Source organism: Scleropages formosus, chromosome 12 (assembly GCF_900964775.1).
Source record: "Scleropages formosus chromosome 12, fSclFor1.1, whole genome shotgun sequence".
NCBI classification, from domain to species: Eukaryota; Metazoa; Chordata; class Actinopteri; order Osteoglossiformes; family Osteoglossidae; genus Scleropages; species Scleropages formosus.
The window spans coordinates 5,531,614-5,550,882 of NC_041817.1; positions in this window are offsets into that span (position 1 = coordinate 5,531,614).

The following is a 19,269-nucleotide window of genomic DNA, read 5'->3' on the forward strand; positions in this document are numbered from 1 at the left end:
CCAGGTGGTGATCAGTTGACAGCTCAGCCCCTCTCTTCACCCGAGTGTCCAAGACATATGGCCGAAGGTCAGAAGAAACGACTACAAAGTTGATCATCGACCTCCGACCTAGGGTGTCCTGGTGCCAAGTGCACTGATGGACACCCTTATGCATGAACATGGTGTTCGTTATGGATAAACCGCGACTAGCACAGAAATCCAATAACAACTCACCGCTCGGGTTCAGATCAGGGAGGCCGTTCCTCCCAATCACGCCCCTCCAGGTATCACTGTCGCTGCCCACGTGGGCGTTAAAGTCCCCCAGTAGAACGACAGAGTCCCCAGTGGGAGCGCTTTCCAACACGCCCCCCAGGGACTCTAAAAAGGCCGGGTACTCTGCACTGCCGCTAGGCGCATAAGCACAAACGACAGTGAGAAACCGTTCCCTGACCCGAAGGTGTAGGGAGACGACCGTCTCATTCACCGGGGTAGACTCCAACACATGGCGGCTGAACTGGGGGGCTATTAATAAGCCCACACCCGCCCGCCGCCTCTCACCTTGGGCAACGCCAGAGTAGTGGAGAGTCCACCCTTGTTCGAGAAGGGTGGTTCCAGAACCCAAGCTGTGAGTGGAAGTGAGCCCGACTATATCTAGACGGTATCCCTCAACTTCCCGCACCAGCTCAGGCTCCTTCCCCGCCAGTGAGGTGACATTCCAAGTCCCAAAAACCAGAGTTGGCGCCCAAGGTTTGGGTCGGCCGGGCACTTGGCCCCGACCACCGCCCAAATCACAATGCACCGGCCCCTTACGGTTTCTCCGGCAGGTGGTGAGCCCACCGAAGAGCGGCTCCACATCGTGGCTTCGGGCTGAGCCCGGCCAGGCCCCGTGGGCATAGACCTGGCCACCAGGCGCTCGCATGCGAGCCCCCCCCCCAGGCCTGGCTCCAGGGTAGGGCCCCGGTGACCCCATACCGGGCGGGGTAAACGAAAGCCTTGATTTTTTCTTCATAAGGGGTTTTTGAACCGCGCTTTGTCTCGTCTGTCATCCAGGACCTGTCTGCCACTGGAGACCCTACACCGGAGATTGTGTTCCAACTACAGGGGGATCACACTCCTTAGCCTCCCTGGGAAAGTCTATGCCAGGGTACTGGAGAGGAGAATCCGACCGATAGTCGAACCTCGGATTCAGGAGGAGCAATGCGGTTTTCGCCCTGACCGTGGAACACTGGACCAGCTCTATACCCTCACTAGGGTGTTGGAGGGTTCGTGGGAGTTTGCCCAACCAGTCCATATGTGTTTTGTGGACCTGGAGAAGGCATTCGACCGTGTCCCTTGTGGCATCCTGTGGGGGGTACTTCAGGATTATGGGGTTCAGGGCTTGTTGCTACGGGCTGTTCGTTCCCTGTATGACCGGAGCAGGAGCTTGGTTCGCATTGCCGGCAGTACGTCAGACCTGTTCCGGGTGCATGTTGGACTCCGCCAGGGCTGCCCTTTGTCACCGATTCGGTTCATTATCTTCATGGACAGAATTTCTAGGTGCAGCTAGGGAACGGAGGGTGTCTGTTTTGGTGGCCGCGAGATCTCGTCTCTGCTTTTTGCGGACGATGTGGTCCTGTTGGCTTCATCAAGTCAAGACTTGCAGCGTGCACTGGGGAGGTTTGCAGCTGAGTGCAAAGCGGCGGGGATGAGTATCAGCACCTCCAAATCGGAGACCATGGTCCTCAGTCGGAAAAAGGTGGATTGCCCCCTCCGGGTTAGGGGGGAGTTGCTCCCTCAAGTGGAGGAGTTTAAGTATCTCGGGGTCTTGTTCACGAGTGAGGGAAAAATGGAGCGGCAGGTTGACAGATGGATCGGTGCGGCGTCCGCAGTAATACGGTTATTGTACCGGTCTGTTGTGGTGAAGAAGGAGCTGAGTCGTAAGGCGAAGCTCTCAATTTACCGGTCGATCTACGTTCCTACCCTCACCTATGGTCATGAACTCTGGATCATGACCGAAAGAATGAGATCGCGGATACAAGCGGCAGAAATGAGTTTCCTCTGCAGAGTGGCTGGGCACACCCTTAGGGATAGGGTGAGGAGCTCAGTCACCCGGGAGGAGCTGAGAGTAGAGCCGCTGCTCCTCCGCATCAAGAGGAGCCAATTGAGGTGGCTCGGGCATTTGTTCCGGATGCCTCCTGGACGCCTCCCTGGGGAGGTGTTCCGGGCTTGTCCCACTGGGAGGAGGCCTCGGGGCAGACCCAGGACACGTTGGAGAGACTATGTCTCCCAGCTGGCCTGTGAACGCCTTGGGGTTTCCCCAGAGGAACTGGAGGAGGTGTGCGGGGAGAGGGAAGTCTGGAGGACTCTGCTCGGACTGCTGCCCCCGCGACCCGGCCCCGGATAGCGGAGGAAGATGGATGGATGGATAGTATATAATAAAATGAATGCGTAAAAAAAAGGCTATACATTTCAACAATATTAAGAATCAACCTTATAGAGCAGATTTTAAAAAATGAATATGGGGCCAAACGTCTGTGTTCTGTGATGCAGTACATAATGTTTTTGCCTCACAGCTCCTCCATTGTATGTTCAGGGTTAGGTATGAATCAAACTCAAGGTGTCTAAGTTTGTATGTTCTGTCCATGTTCAAAATTCAAAGATGGAAGAATATAGTTGTTATTCACATCTGAACCACCCATCTTTAATACAAAAACCATGCAGGTGGTTACTAAGAGTAAAATTTTTCAATGGTACTACATCCCTCTGAAGACTCATTGTCAGTAAGAGGAAAACTGTGGAATTTGATGGAAATAATAGTATAGTTGTCATGGTCGCGTCTGAGGGAAGCGGCGGACCCAAGTGCAGAGCGGTAATCATGGTGTCTTTGGGGAAATCCAAGAGAGGAGGTCAGAGGACGGGCAAAGGGTCTTCGAGGTGCGAACGTCGTAACAGGGAGGATCCAAAAGGCGAGGTCAGTGTACAGGCAAGAGGTCGATGATCTGAAGGAGGCAGTAGATCGGGGGAACAAGGGACGGGTTCGGGGAAGGCGTTCGGGAACAGGAAATGGCTGGAGAAGGTCGCTAACGAGGAGGCAGATCAAGGTTCCGCATCAGCTGGTTGTCCGATGCAGCCTTTTATGCTGCAGTCTGCATTGCGTCCCAGGTGTTCCGTGTTGGCCCGGAGGTGTGGGCGTGGCAATAGTAGACGTTGGTCAAGGAAAACACTTTCACAGTCAAGGAATAAAAAGATCACAGAAAATATTGAATGATTTTTAACTCGTGAGGAAGACTCAGTATAAACACTGAAGAATTCTCTGTGAGCAGTTTGGCCTTAATAAGTCTAAATTTTAATGGCATCTATTAGTTTTGGTTGGAACATTGAGGTTTTGTGTAGCAGAAATGCACTGATTTCCCCACATAGAGTTGCATTGAGCATACTACAATGAATTTACAGTAACAGGTGACTGGGGCATGGGTGACATTTATTGTTTATTACCAGCTCATCTTGCACAATTTCATTTTGATCTCCAAATCTCTAAATTAAATTAAGTTCAAGCTGCCACTCTGCCATATTATAAGCTGCATGCCAAAAAATTCCATAGTGCTCCTTCTTCTGAAATCAATATTACCCTTGAAATGTATCTGGAAGTCAGTTTCTTGAAATACGTGAAAAGGTGTCATGAAATAAGATTAAAGCCATCATCAGGTAAGAGTCAAATGCAACGGCATACTTTATGATTATCGCTTATTAGATCCAGAATGGATTTAGATTTATTCTGACACTTGCCTCTCAAAAGAAGATGAGATTTGGATTTCACTATAAAACATTAAAGAAATAATGCCACCTAGGGCATCACATCATTACGCTGCAGACAACGTATGTTTGGACTCCTAAGCACGTGCCACCCTATTGCTAGTTGCCCTGTAGTGCAATCACAGAATCATGTTGCAGCCAGTGAACCCCAGCAGGCAACTTGGGAGGTCAGATTTTCTGAGCCACAGAAAAATAACACGAGAGTAAATGCCTGGAGAGGGCTTATGTGAATTGCTTGATTCCTTTTCTTTCATTTCAGTCCAATCCCCAGGCTGCATGGAAAAAATAATGACCTCCAAAAAAAAGGGACTGAGCTGTTGCAGTATCTTACTGGCTAAAGAATCCTAAAGTGGCTTTACTGGTGCTTCAGAAATTGTACGAAGCTTAAATTGGCTCACACCTACGCTCTTAAAAAAAATAAAAAAATAACTGCTTAGTTCCACATTATTTGGCAAAGCTTTCCAGTAGACTGGCAGAAAGAAAGCAAAAATTGCAGTCAAGAGAAAAACCACACAACTGTTTTTATTGTTGTTCAACCATTTATTGTTGTTTTTAATGGCTCACACACATCATCTTTTACTCTGCTGTTATCAGCTGATGGAATTTTCACTGAGCAGCCCCTACTGAGGCCTTTTAGCTTATTAAAATATCTGACACTGGAAATTTCCATTAATGACTGGCAGTCCCTAAACAAATAATATGACACTGTTTTACACATATACATTTATAAAAGCACAGCATATTTTTGTAATTCCCTCCTCAACCAAAGACATTTTTTCCTTTTTGACAAATAATTCATTCTCTCATTACCCATAACTGCTTATGCAGGGTTGTGATGGTGTGAAGTCTTTCCCAGAAAGCACGAGCCACTGGTCTTGTCAGGCCACACCCTTCACAAGATGCCAGTACATCACATTCCATTTTAGATAACTTCATAAAAATTTCAGGGTATTTTAATTTAGTATCGCTTACACCAGAATAGGCTATATAAATACATTTCTTTTCTGGTCTCTAAGCAAGAAAAACATTTACAGTAACACAAGACATTCTCAAATACAATAAAACATGACAACAAAATCAATCATCATATTTACATTTCAGAAAAAATATGCTGGGAAAATAGTAATTGTCAAACTTTTGTCAAAACAATTGTCATTATTACAATGCTGCTTAGTATTGCATTCTACATTCATACCTATTGGTGACATCCTTTCTTGTCCTTGGTCTTTATCTTGGTCCTTCTCACTTCTAATCAAAAAAGATTTAAATGATGTGAATTTCTAAAGGAAAGAAGTATTTTTTTTGATCTTGGTTTTCTTCACTGGAAGACCTCAGTTACTTCGAATTACCAGCAGGATTTCAAGCAACACCACACTGAGCACAGGGCCTCCCCAGGGTTTTGTGCGAACTCCCCTGATCTTCACCCTACTAATTTATGATGATACCAAGAGATCCAGCTCCAGTCACCTCATTAAGTTTGCTGTTGACATAACTGTGTTGGGTCTCATCAGCAACAACGACACCATACAGAGCGGGGTGCACCAACTGGTGGTGTGCTGTAGGAACAACAATCTCTTTCTAAATGTGGGGAAAAAAGAGATTCTCATCGACAGTGCTTATCCATCATCTCCCTTTGACTATCGATGGTTCTGCCCTAAGAGAGTCTGCAGCACTAAATTCCATTGGGATGCACATCACCAATGACCTCAACTAGACCACCACATGCCAAAAAAGCCCAGTAGTGCCTATACTTCCTGTAGAGTCTGAGGAGGAAGAGCTTGCCACCACACCTTTTACAATGAAAGCATACTGACCAGCTGTGTCACTGCATGGTATGTGAACTGCAATGTCTTTGACTACAGAAACCGTAGTGACTACAGCTGGGAAGATTATTGGTATCCCATGTCCCTCCCTACAGGACATCTACGAATTGGCTCCACCAGAGTGTGCAACAGTCGTCTCCCTTAAGCTGTCAGGCTCCTGAACCACCCATAAGCACATATTACGTATGAGAATCCTGAACTCTGACCACCAGAACCAACCCCGCAACCCCCATTCAGAGGGACACCAGCCACATTTATACGGTCTGTGGAGACTATCCTACTTAAATTGTTCTTCATCCAAGGTATAGCTGCTGTATTTCTTTAATACATTCCACATCAATTTACATTCGATCATACGACCCCTCTTTCCAAAACAATTATTGCACAAAGCAACTCACTTTTTTGCACTACCACTTTTAAATCTCTTTACATTTCTATTCATTGTACTGACCACATCGCTGCACTTTAATCCAGTGTTCTTAGTGCAGTAGTTAGTTATTGTGAACTGTACTGTTGTAGTAAAAGTATGTGATATATGTTGTTTTCCTCCATGTCACAATGTGGTCCAAGAGAAATGCTTTTTCACTCCATTGCACGTCCTAAACATTTTGTGGAAATGACAATAAAGTTGACATTGCCAAAAAGATGAAGTTCTCAGCAGGCGTTGTAGTGGTGCAGCGGGTTTTGAACTTGCGATGGATTAGCATCCCATCCTGGGTGTGTGCTTTCCCCCTTCGGCCTTGCCAGTAATGTTGCCGAGTAAACTCCAGCTAGCCGCAACCCTGGTCGGGACACGCTGACTGGCTGGTTAGTTATGAAGTGCTCAAAGGTCAATTTTGTTTTGAGTATTGACTTTTGATTTTATAGTTTTTAATTAAATTATGTTTACTGATCTGCTGAAATACGCTCAATACACTGTAGGTACAAAGCAAAGATACTCCTATTTAGGAATAAACCACAGCAACAAAATTTAAAGTTTTTGTTATGAGATTCTCTGGGCTCCAGAGGCAAGGGCATGCCAATATGTACAACATGACAAGTAAGGAAAATTAACAAAAAATTTGAGTTTAGCCTTCAGTGTAATCCTTCAGCTCACCTGAGACACCTTAAAGAAATAAATCATTTTGCTTTTGAAGTATCTTCCATATTGTCAGACTAAATGTCTGTGGATTTCAGCAACAGTCTGGCTCTCCAGGGGTTTGGAGAGGTTCTCAGGACCTTGCTCACTTAGCACCCTCAGCAGATCTCCTCCTCCTCCTCTCTCACAGCCATGGATGGAGAAGAAGCACTTTGGGAAAGGGTAAGCAGGTGTGTTCCTGCTTTCCTAATTGCACCCAATAAGCACTTACAGCTGCTCCTACACCCACGTGCAATGGTTCAGCACTCTAACAATGAAAACTCTCTGTGTGAGATGAAAAACTCTGTGTGAGAAACTGATCTGCATATATTCTCCTTTCAGCTAATTTTGTCTTCTGTAGAAATACTGAATTGTTTCTCAGCATTGCAACATTCTTTAAAAGCAAGTATGTAAAAACTTGTCAACAGCCTGATTATTTAATGCACTTTTACAGAAGGTTAAAATGTAGAGAAACTATCAATTTCTCATTAATTCACCACCCACTGAGACATTCAAAGAACACACACACACACACACACACACATTTTCTGAACCGCTTGTCCCATATGGGGTTGCAGGGAACCGGAGCCTAACCCAGCAACTCAGGGCGTAAGGCTGGAGGGGGAGGGGACACACCCAGGACGGGACGCCAGTCCGTCGCAAGGCACCCCAAGCGGGACTCGAATCCCAGACCCCCTGGAGAGCAGGACCCGGTCCAACCCACTGCACCACCGCGCTCCCCTCATTCAAAGAACACTTTGCACTGAATTCTTTTTTCACAGGAATCAAAATAATACAATGAAGGACCATAACGTTCCATTGTCATGGCACTCACTACAGTTCCTGTGCAGAAAGTCATATATAGGTTATTGACAAGTGGAACACAATGGTTTTGATTGGAAAGGAATATTTAGTCACATCAAATCTAATGCAGTTCCCCTTTTTTGGCGAAGTAATTCATCCTCAGCAGATGCTGAAATAAGCGAGCACCCTTGTCAGATATGACACCTTACTCGAGAGTTATGAAGCAAATGTTGTTAGAGACCAAATCTACAAGGAGTCAAGTTACGTGAAAGCCTTTCTTGTAAGTTCATACAAAAGTAAATACTGCCATCCTTATGATACTGAAAGCCTTTGAAGATGTTGAAAGTTCAAGACCATGAAAATTCGCTTTCACTGTAGCTATAAGTTTCATAACATGAATTGCTCCTACTGAGAATATCAAGATACAAAAACATTAGCTTTATGGAATATGTCTGTAAAGTGACAAAAATATATGCATCAATTTTTTTTTTTTTTACCCCTTACTATATAATTGAATAGGGGGAAGGAGTTTGACTGCATTAAACTTTTGCACAGGCTGACTGGTAAATTAGAAATCAATAAAGACACTTGATATGTTGCATTGAAATAGATGGAATTATCCCCTTCAACAAAAAACATACAGTGATTACAATTCTCCAGGTGGAAACAAACATCTTATTTGTTGCACTGGCTATAAGAAGTTATGGAATTGAAAATGATTATGATATGTAACATGATTTCTATGCCTAATTCGTTTTCTGTAAACAGAATGTTAGAAGATAGTTGAAGCTACAGTGCATCTAAAGTGACTGCTGTTCTAAACCCTGAGGCACACTGGCATGTTATCCACATATGAGATATCATATATGACTTTTTGATCTTCCTAGAACTGCAGTGTTCTTTTGATATTGAAAGCGTAACTTATGGGGAATCCTGACTACAATAAAAGCATTAAAAATGAAATTGCTGAAAATGATAGTCGTAAATGTACAGCACGAAAAAATATTTTATAAAAAAATCACGAGACTGAGCCAATTCACCGTTAAGGTTGTATATCAGCAGACTGTAAAACTACACGTTAACTATTGTCATAAACTGCGGAAGGTAGTTTACAGACGTGCAATTTGAAAGGGATAAAATTTGATTTCAGCTTTGGGTCGGTGTGTCGAGACCTGGCTAAATTTCAGAATTATAGCTTTGAAAGTGGAAAACAAATGGTTTTCTGGTCAATGGCCTAAAACATGAATTCTGTCTCTGACTTGTGCATGATAGTTTACATTGAGGCATAAGCAAACACCTTTATGTAGAAATCCATTCTTGACAAATGTAAAAAAGGAGAAATAGGGTTTGGTGTAAATTGACATTTTAACATCCTCTGAGTTATGCCCTCTGTGAGAAAAAAAACATCTGAAGATCTACCTTGCAATTACAGTCCTAAAAAAAAAAAATTAGGATCTGATGTCATGATGCTGACTTTTTTAGGAATTGAACATGGCTTGTAATGCCAGTGTAGTTTATTAGCCAATAACACTGTGTTCACAGAAAAGCTCCAGGGTGGTGAAATTAGCTATTAAATGTAAAGGGGCAATTTGTTTTTCACACCAAACATTGCAAATTTCATTATCTTCCAAACCAAGGAAATATCATAAAAACACACACACACACACAACCACTTGTCCCATATGGGGTCGCAGGGAACCGGAGCCTGCCCGGCAACACAAGGCGTAAGGCCGGAGGGGGAAGGGACACACCCAGGACAGGACACCAGTCAATCGCAAGGCACCCCAAGCAGGACTGAAACCCCAGACCCACTGGAGAGCAGGACCCGGTCCAACCCACTGTGCCACCGCACCCCCATCATAAAAACAATATTTGTCATTTTTTTCTCTCTCAGGCTCTTTTCATTCTTTTGATGAACTGAAATAAAGATTTAATCCAAGTCATTGCCAAAAGGCTGAAAACCAGAAAAAATAGGAGATTTAGCAAGTACTTTTTCGCTATATAGTTGTGGTTCTAATCAACAAAGACATTTCTAAATATTTACCAATGAAATGATTGATGTGGGCATTTTTTTCTGTTTCTGAACCGACAGAGACATAATGGACAACCGTGTTCAAGCTGTGAAGAATCATGTCATCAACATTTTTGACCATTTATAGCAGCAAATACATTGATGCACTTCAAGTATTCTGCTGCTATGGTGGTAGCTCTGCTCTGCTTTGTACACCGCAACTGTTTGGGTGTAGGTTTGACTCCAGCTCAGGCTGTTTGTATGTACACACCGGGCTGCAAACTGAAAAGGGAAAGTGGTTAAGGAAATATGTAATTTCAGTTATCTGGCTGAATGATACTACAGCTGGGCCCTTTTGTGGTTTGAGCTGACAACTGTGAAATTACAGGCACATACATCATCTGCTGGCTTCTTATTTATTTTTTCCGTGATACCCTGCTTCTCCTTAAGAGTAATCGATATATAAATCTGGCAGTTAAGGATGCCCTGTGTTTCATGTGCTATAGCCACATGTTAATGAAATGAAGCAAATTAGAGGGACAATAACAAAAACATTTACATTTATTCATTAAGCAGATTCTTTTCTCTAAATCAACTTATAAGTCAAAGAAAACAAAAGTGCAATTAACCAATATTTGAAGACATGCACTTGCCAAAGTACACTTAGTACAGACCTATCACCAGGAAACGAGGACGCACGGGCGGCTGGACCCAAGTGCAGGATCGTTCATCAAGAAACAAGGGGTCAGGCAAGTCCTTGTTGTGTGGTTGATCTGCGAGCAGTGTGAGAGCAAGGCTCAATGGACGTGTTCAGGAGACAATGCAAAGGGTTGAAAGCCAGAAAAAAGAGAGAGAGCAAGCAAGGGACAAAGGAAGTGCAGGACATAGCGCAGACGGGATGGTTGTCTCAGTGGATGTGACAGTACCAATACCATTTAGCCAGCAGACATTAAATAAAGAGTTAATGATAATACTGCAGTACAAGCTCTGGTTCACTGCAACCCTCATAAGGATAAGTGGTAATTGAATTTGGAATGGATATTATAGTTATAATTAGAGTGAAAAACTAAACCGTGCAATTAAGGCACTAAATATAAATTATTAAAATAACAGATATTTCTAAAAATATCTAAGGGTTTTATGACAATTGCACTACAGCAGGTCTTTCAGTGACAGCTCACATTCAGACTGTGGGTGTACAGCAAAATACTGCATTACCCAAATGTGCAGCTGTGTTTGCAGGTGTTGCGCTTGATTTTTAAAAAAATTTTTAGAAGGTTCGACAGAATGAAAAATTCCTGTTTCTGAGTAGAAATGGAACTTCAGAATAAATTACGGATTTTAAAAAAATCTGAATAAATTTTGAAATTTTAAAAGCGGTAAGCCTATAATCTTAAATTGGTACAGTTAATTTATTTGTAATTTAGGTGATTGGACGGTTATGTGAAACCCGGCAAGACTCTATTTGTAGGCCAGCCTGTTATCATTGAACGACTGAGTGTCTTGTTCAAGCTACAATAAAATGTTCAGAATAACTTGTTATTGCGAGTGTGACTGATTGTCCTGTGTCGCTGGATGAAATTTTCCATGCAATTTTGTGCTCTGTCCAATTGGTGAAAGTTCCAGTGACTCAGATTAGTTTCAGAAACACTACCAAAAAAGATATATAATTTCCATTACATCAAATGGAATAAACAGAAAAACCACATCAATCACTTTATTCGAAGACTGAATATTATATCTTAATAACTGCACTATTATTGCTGGAAAAATGTTTAGACTTTTCAGTTCTACATTGTACCAAATCAGTTTTCTAATTGATTTACTATTTTTCCAATTTAAAAGAAATGTCTATTGCCCCCAGTACATTGGTATCTATCTGTCAATCTAGCTATATAAACTAAAAAAAAACACATGAGGCTATTTAAAAAACGAGAACTTCAATAGTCTATAACAGTGACATCGTGTATAAACAATTGAATAGTATTTTTATATTTTTCCTTAATGGAAAAAAAAGTAGCAACTTCTCAGTCACAAACCTTTTTTTTCATAAAATCCTTTATTTATCTGACATTAACAGGGTGGAGTTTTTGTACTTGTTTTCAGTGTGTACGTGGCAGGTGGCTAGCTAACGTGACGAGATCTTCCATTCTGTCAAGTGTGAAGACATTGATCTACTCTTATGTTTGTTCTGTATGAATCTCCATCACTCGTTGACTACATTCCAGTTTTCTTTCCTCTTAAAACAACACAGCAATGAATGTCAAAATGAGGGAGTTTGTTCTCTAATTGTGTACTAGTCAATGGAAAGTCACACTCAAGGATGGTACACATTCTTTTAAGGTTAGCAAGCAGTGCACTCAGTATCACTAATGTAACCATTAACAACATCTTACTGAAAGTTTAAATGGTAGCATTATGTCTCATTAATTTAACATTTTCGCCTTGTGCGTAACGTTTTGGATACCTTAAGTTACCCACAGAAAATAAATGGCTCTGAATATTGCTCAGGAATCTCTTTTTAATTGAATTCTTTTCATTTTCTGAGAAAAATTGAGACAGAAGAACTATAGCTGTTGTCAAACCCCTGGGGAACAATCCTCCTGAGACTTCAGGAGATACACACACACACACACACATTTTCAGAACCGCTCATCCCATACAGGGTCACGGGGGAACCGGAGCCTACCCGGTAACACAGGGCGTAAGGCCGGAGGGGCAGGGGACACACCCAGGACGGGACGCCAGTCCGTCGCAAGGCACCCCAAGCGGGACTCGAACCCCAGACCCACCAGAGAGCAGGACTGTGGTCCAACCCACTGCACCACCGCACCCCCTTCAGGAGATACAACATTACTAAATCTAAAAATACATTCCTGTCACGGTGTCCTTCCCTATGGGAAGCACCTGTCCCAAGCGCAGAGTATAGGAAGATTTCCCAGAGAGAAATCCAGAAGACATGATTGACATGCAATGGACCCGTGAGCCGGAGCAAGTGTTCCTTATTGTGATGAAGCGGAGGTCATGACAATTCCACACACCTATACCTCACCAAACATATGAGGTTCCATTAAATAGATTTGGAAATGTTATCTTGCCATCTTTTGTCGTCTCTAGTTCTTTGCTGCTTGAATTACAACCTACCCCTCTTTGAACATTGACCAGTGCTCAAAACTTCTGGGCGGGGCAATACTCCAGGTGATTACAGGAAACATTACAGTACTGCCACATTATGAAAACTTCAGTTCCATTCCACCCACCTGTACCTCATGAAACATTCTTTGGAAGAGGAATGTTACATCAAAATAGTTGCAGAACCACTTTTGAGACAACATGCATTCATGGTCTTTTCAGTCCCTGATTCTGTGCTCTTTATTTCTTGAATTACAATCTTCCTTTCTTTGGATTAAGGACTTCATCCTTTGCATCTTGGACCCCCTCCCACAAAAATCACCTCTTTCTCCTGCATCAATTGCCGTGTTGGACATCAATTACTCCCATGCTGTGTGGTGGTATGTGTCCTCCAATAAGGCTTCAACCTCAGTTTCACAGAAGACACTGTACTTCTAATTTGAAAACCATGACAGATGTCATGGAAAGACTTTGTTATATCACACGTATTACAATGCTCTTGGATGCATTATTAAAGCTGTACTAGGGTTCATTGAATGCTCAGTGTCTGTCAACAACAACAGAAATCCTTGTAAATGTGGTCAAACTCCAGCGTTACTTCATTACTACTTAAAATTTAACTCCCCAATCCACATTCTTCCAGTTGCTGCCAACAACAGCCTTCATTCCTTCATAATTATTTTTAAAGACTTCTTCAGGGTCGATTTATCTATCAATATGTGGAGTTAAAACACAATTGACGACGTCTTGGTGTTCAGTTTTTGTTATTTAATGTTTGTATTTGCTTACTACTTCTTATTATCATGAAGACTAATGTTTTGCTCATTAACCTCGTCGCTGGAGTTAACACCCTAAAAATCAATAATGCAGCTGTCAAACCCAAAATTAATGAAAAATGCTACATTGTGGGAATGGTGCATCATGTCAGAAGAGTATTGTTCGTCTTGAAGGAAAAACCTTCAACACTGTACACGTTGCTTTCAGTTTCATTGTGAGACTGCGACTTCTGAATAGAGTTTATTTTTTAAGCTACTATGTGATAAATGAGATATTGGTAATCTTCAATGTCTGCCTTTACAATCTGCCTCTGTGCTTGTTTTCATGGATTTATTGATTGAATTAAATTGTATTTATCTGTGCTCTCTACACATCGCTCCTAGTAACAAATCTCCTGAATTAATGCACAGTGCATATAAAGAGGCTGCATAATAAGTGTATATCTCGGAATTACAAAAAAAAACATTTTGTTGGCCTGGTCACTTATGTATTATTAACCCAAAACCTGATTAATTTTCCAAACTGTAATCATCTGTAAAAAAACTCGAGACAGCCTATTATTGAACAACAACTGGTTTTTAAAGTCACCTATTTGTGAAATTTTAATATGATCATATGATAGATATGTCAGGTTATAGTTCTTACATTGTTCTACAGTTCCCAAACTGAAAACTTTAACACCCTCAGACTTAACACAAACTCATCATACTCATCGTCCGATTAAATAATTCTAAAAAAAATATACATTTTTTTCTTCAAAGCATTTTCAGCAGTGATTGTGTTCTAATATTTAACAATATTATTTATCATTGAATATCACAGAGAAGAAGTAGCCCTTAAAGTTCAACAATTCTGCTTTGTGTGGTTCCTCCTGCCAATGTTAGAGGAAACCTATATTGGGTATTTTCGCTGTACCAAAAAAACAGGGACATGATACTTAATGGTCTGCATGTACATATCATAGTGGTAATAGCAAGCACATCTCAAATCTTAATTTAATAATGGGTGTAGTTAAGGGCCCAGGATGCTTTGAAGGTCACATCCACTTCACTTTTGTTTAAGAATATGACGCATCTGAGATAATTCTGAGCAGCGTCTGTTTCAATGCACTATACTCAGCTAACACGTTTATGTTTTATTGCATATGGTAACAATTATTACATAGCAATTACACAAATTTCAGTATTCTAAACATTTAAAAAAAAATGAACCATTATAATTCAAAAACTCTCAGAACATGTGTATGAAATGTGATGATAAACATTCTAACAAAAAAGTATATTATATAAATATTACAAATATATATGTACAATGAGGGGGGTGCAGTGGCGCTGTGGGTTGGACCACAGTCCTGCTCTCTGGTGGGTCTGGGGTTCGAGTCCCGCTTGGGGTGCCTTGCGACGGACTAGCGTCCCGTCCTGGGTGTGTCCCCTCCCCCTCCGGCCTTACGCCCTGTGTGTTGCCGGGTGGGCTCCGGTTCCCTGCGACCCTATATGGGACAAGCGGTTCTGAAAATGTGTGTGTGCGTGTGTGTGCGCGCGTGTGCGCGTGTGCGTACAATTTTAAAATATTGTATTCTAGCTATATAGGAAAATTGCAACTGCAATGACCACAAAAAGTGAAAATGGTTATGTTTTTATTCCAATTATTTTGTGTTATAAAAATTTTGTCATTGTTTTCCTCTACAAGTTCCAGTGTCACAATATATTCTGAACTTGTGCTATCTCAGAAAAGATTTAGATAATTTTAACATATACAGTACAAGGTTTTTGCTATATGTTGTTTCCCCGTACACAAAAATTACATTGTGGAAAAAATTAATACTACTTAGTGTTGTATCTCCCAGCTATTAGAAATTTCACAATAAAATTCTGAAAGTGCTTGAACCAGGCAGGGTCGCAGGGAGCGTGAGGGGAACACACCCAGTATGTCACAAGGCACTCCAAGCAGGACTCGAATTTCAGACCCTCTGGGGAGTTAATCTAGAGACTTCTATGTAGGGAAAATGTACAATAGAAAGCTCAGAAATGTACATCTATCAGAGTAGTACCACTTTAATATTTTCAGTCAGCTATACAAGACCAAACATCTTAATGTGTGAGCATGCTGAATTAGGCATTAAATAGTGTTTGTCGGTTGGGCAATTAAAAATCAGATTAGTCAGAATATGACTATTATTTTGAAATGAAAAATATGGATTCAGAAAGGTAGGCAGAAGACAAAAGTTAAGATAAAGACTTTCTTGCTTTGGGGACAATCTGCATTCCAATGAAATGCTCTGGTTTATGAATTTGTTTGCAGAGAATCATTGTACTTTCCTCCATTTATAACGGCATTAAAATACATTCTCAATCACCATTGGGGCAGTTTAAGCCCTCCAGTGATTTGTGTACTACAGTAAATTTGTGCTTGCTTCAAATTTTTTTTTATCCTGGCTTAAAACTGTTAGGTGTTAATATTGACCTCTTAACCAGAAACTACATATTACACTGGCTAATACAGGTTTATCTTTTCATAGTTTCACCACTCATTGAAATTTGCATTGTGTTTATCATTTTAAGGATCATTTGTATCTTTGCAATTATGCTTTGGATGATTACGTTCACTATTATTTTGTTCAAAGGGTTCACAGACTTTTCCCGGACACAGAACTCTAATCTCATTTGTGGTGCTATTTTGTCCCATATGCATAAATGTTTAAATGATCTGAGACACTGCAAAACCCATCAAACTGTTGTAAATTACGGTGTCCCAATTGTTTTGATCAGACTCAGTGTCCAGAACCCTCATATATACATATCCCTTACATTTTTCCAAATCTTTTGGTCATTGTTAAACAATTTACGTTTACATTTCTTTCTAAAGGGTCTTCCAATAAACGGCATGAAGAGTTACCATTATAATTTGTGATGATTCACCCATTTTGCACAGATTAATTGCAATCACTTTGAAATGCATAAATACACACACACACATTTTCAGAACCGCTTGTCCCATACGGGGTCATGGGGAACCGGAGCCTACCCGGCAACACAGGGCGTAAGGCCGGAGGGGGAAGGGGACACACGGGACGCCAGTCCACCGCAAACAGGATTCGAACCCCAGACCCACTGGAGAGCAGGACTGTGCTCCAACCCACTGTGCCACCACACCACCCATGCATAAATATAAAGATGCTTTTATGTAAGTACAGTTTAATAATGATCAAGTCGGATTACAAACATTTTTAGACATTACAGTTCACCACACTTATGCTGCATAAAATGATTCTTGCATCCTGAATATATTTCCTGGTGGCTTTGTCTTTAAACCATGGCTTTTGTTTAACTCACACACACACACTTTCTGAACCCCTTGTCCCATACAGGGTCGCGGGGAACCGGAGCCTACCCTGCAACACAGGGCGGAAGGCCGGAGGGGGAGGGGACACACCCAGGACAGGACGCCAGTCCATCGCAAGGCACCCCAAGCAGGACGCGAACCCCAGACCCACCGGAGAGCAGGACCTAGTCCAACCCACCACGCCCCCCATTGCTTTTGTTTACCTGACACAGCAAGTGGCTGTCCGAAGCAGATGAGTAGTACTCCAATGCCACTAATCATATTTCCAGTGAGATAGTTCTGAAAAGCACACATTAGAAGACCACTCTCACTGCTCTATAATGTTCTGAAATGTTACAGTTTTACAAAATCCATATTACTGGCTTAATTGGTTTTGAAGACACCATGAGAATATGCCATGAAGAAATTTAAATGTTTAACATAGTTTCAAACCTCTTACAAAAGAATGATGTCCATTTCTGTGTTTTGATCTCTATGGATGGGAATGGGAATACTTTAAATAACGCCTTATCAAAATACTGTTACAAAATGCAAAAATATTATGGCTACATTTTGACAAGACTGGGTTCCCAAGCAAAAGTTATATCTATTGTGACAATTATTAAGCTATGACTGTCAGAAGGAAAAAAAAAAAAAAAAACTCTCCTGCCGGTTCAGGGTTTCTAGTAATAAGGGCACAGTGAGAACCCAAAACTGCATGTCACATTTTACTTTTATCTTTGCATTTGTTTGTATTGTTAATCATAACATTTATAATCACTTATTTTAGAATTTGTTTTAGATATCTATTAATTCAAGGAAAGATACTCATATCCAACAGCTGGTAGTGTTAAGGGCTAGTGCTTTTGAAACCAAGGGTTGCAGGGTTTTTCTCAATTCTGCCTGTAGTACTTACCGTAAATTGCTCCAGTAAAATTACCCAGTTGTGAAAAAGATTAAAGAACTAGAAGTTCGAAATTGTAATCTTAACATTGCAAGTTGCTTTAGAGAAGAGCATCAGCTAAATGAATAAATGTAAATATTGGACTTCCCCATTTTTATTATACTACGAATATTCCAAGAGAAAACTCCAGTTTTGATGTAATGAGCCTCTATAGCATGTTTCTTTTCCTCTGAAACTTGTGAAAGGTCTAATTACACTAGTTGCATTATCCTATTCCTTAGAAATCAGTACAGTCATTGTTTTCTGTGTCCAAGGCTGGAGGGCGAAGGGACAAACCCCGGACAGGAGGCCAGGCTGCCGCAAGACACCCAAGCAGGACTCGAACCCCAGGCCCATCACACAGCAGGTCCCAAGAAGTATAAAGTAGGTTTTATATTAATTGGACTAGTTCTAAAATGTTGTTGAATAGTTGTCTGCAATAAAGTGACATGGTAAATCTCTGCTTTTCATTCATTGAAGGAGCAAGAATGGATACATTTGCAATAGGTGTTAAATTAGGGGGTGCGGTGGCGCAGTGAGTTGAACCACAATCCTGCTCTCCGGTGGGTCTGGGGTTCGAGTCCCGCTTGGGGTGCCTTGCGACGGACTGGCGTCCTGTCCTGGGTGTGTCCCCTCCCCCTCCGGCCTTACGCCCTGTGTTGCCGGGTTAGACTCCGGTTACCCGTGACCCCGTATGGGACAAGCGGTTCAGAAAGTGTGTGTGTTAAATTACTTGATTTAGTGACAGTATTTGTCTCAACAAAGTAGATGTACTGAGTTACATTTTTGCTGAAGATGGCAAGAAAGAATTCAAAATTCAGATTCCACATTATTAATTTTCTGTTAAAAATACTATTCTAATATTTGTAATTTAATGGGTCATTAACATTTTGAGAATTTTAACCGCTAACATTCATGGAACTGGCTCATTACCATCTGAAGTCACTGAGATCTTTTTTTGGGAATGACATGTAATACTAGTGGAAGGAAATGGTTTAAGTAGGTGTGTGCTTTTATTTTTAACAGTGGCCAAAACTGACCTAGGAGGATAGAATAAAAACTGATTTCACAGATCAATTGTATCATGCAAGAAAAGTTAGAACAGTTGTACAGGATCAGCACTGCAAGATTTCTTATCTTGGAATGACTAATCCAACAATTTTGCCACATTTATTGAATGTGTCCATTTGTTTGCCATGTTACTGATGGTGCCAAATTTGGTGAATTACAGACTTTAATTTTGCTGAATTGTGTTTGGCAAGGTGGCACATTTCTCTCACAAAGCCTGGGTTGTGTGAAAGGATATGGGTTCAATCCTTACTCAGTCTGTCTGGTGTTTGCATGTTCTCACTGTGTCGGTTTGCTACCAGAGTCCAAATAGAGGCTGTTCAAGTTTCCCCAGAGGGCCTATGTTCCACTGATTTATGAATGAGTGACCCATTGTAAGTAGTAAATCTCTCACACACACACACTTTCAGAACCACTTATCCCATACAGGGTCACAGGGAACGAGAGCCTACCCAGCAACACAGGGCATAAGGCTGGAGGGGGAGGGGACACACCCAGGACA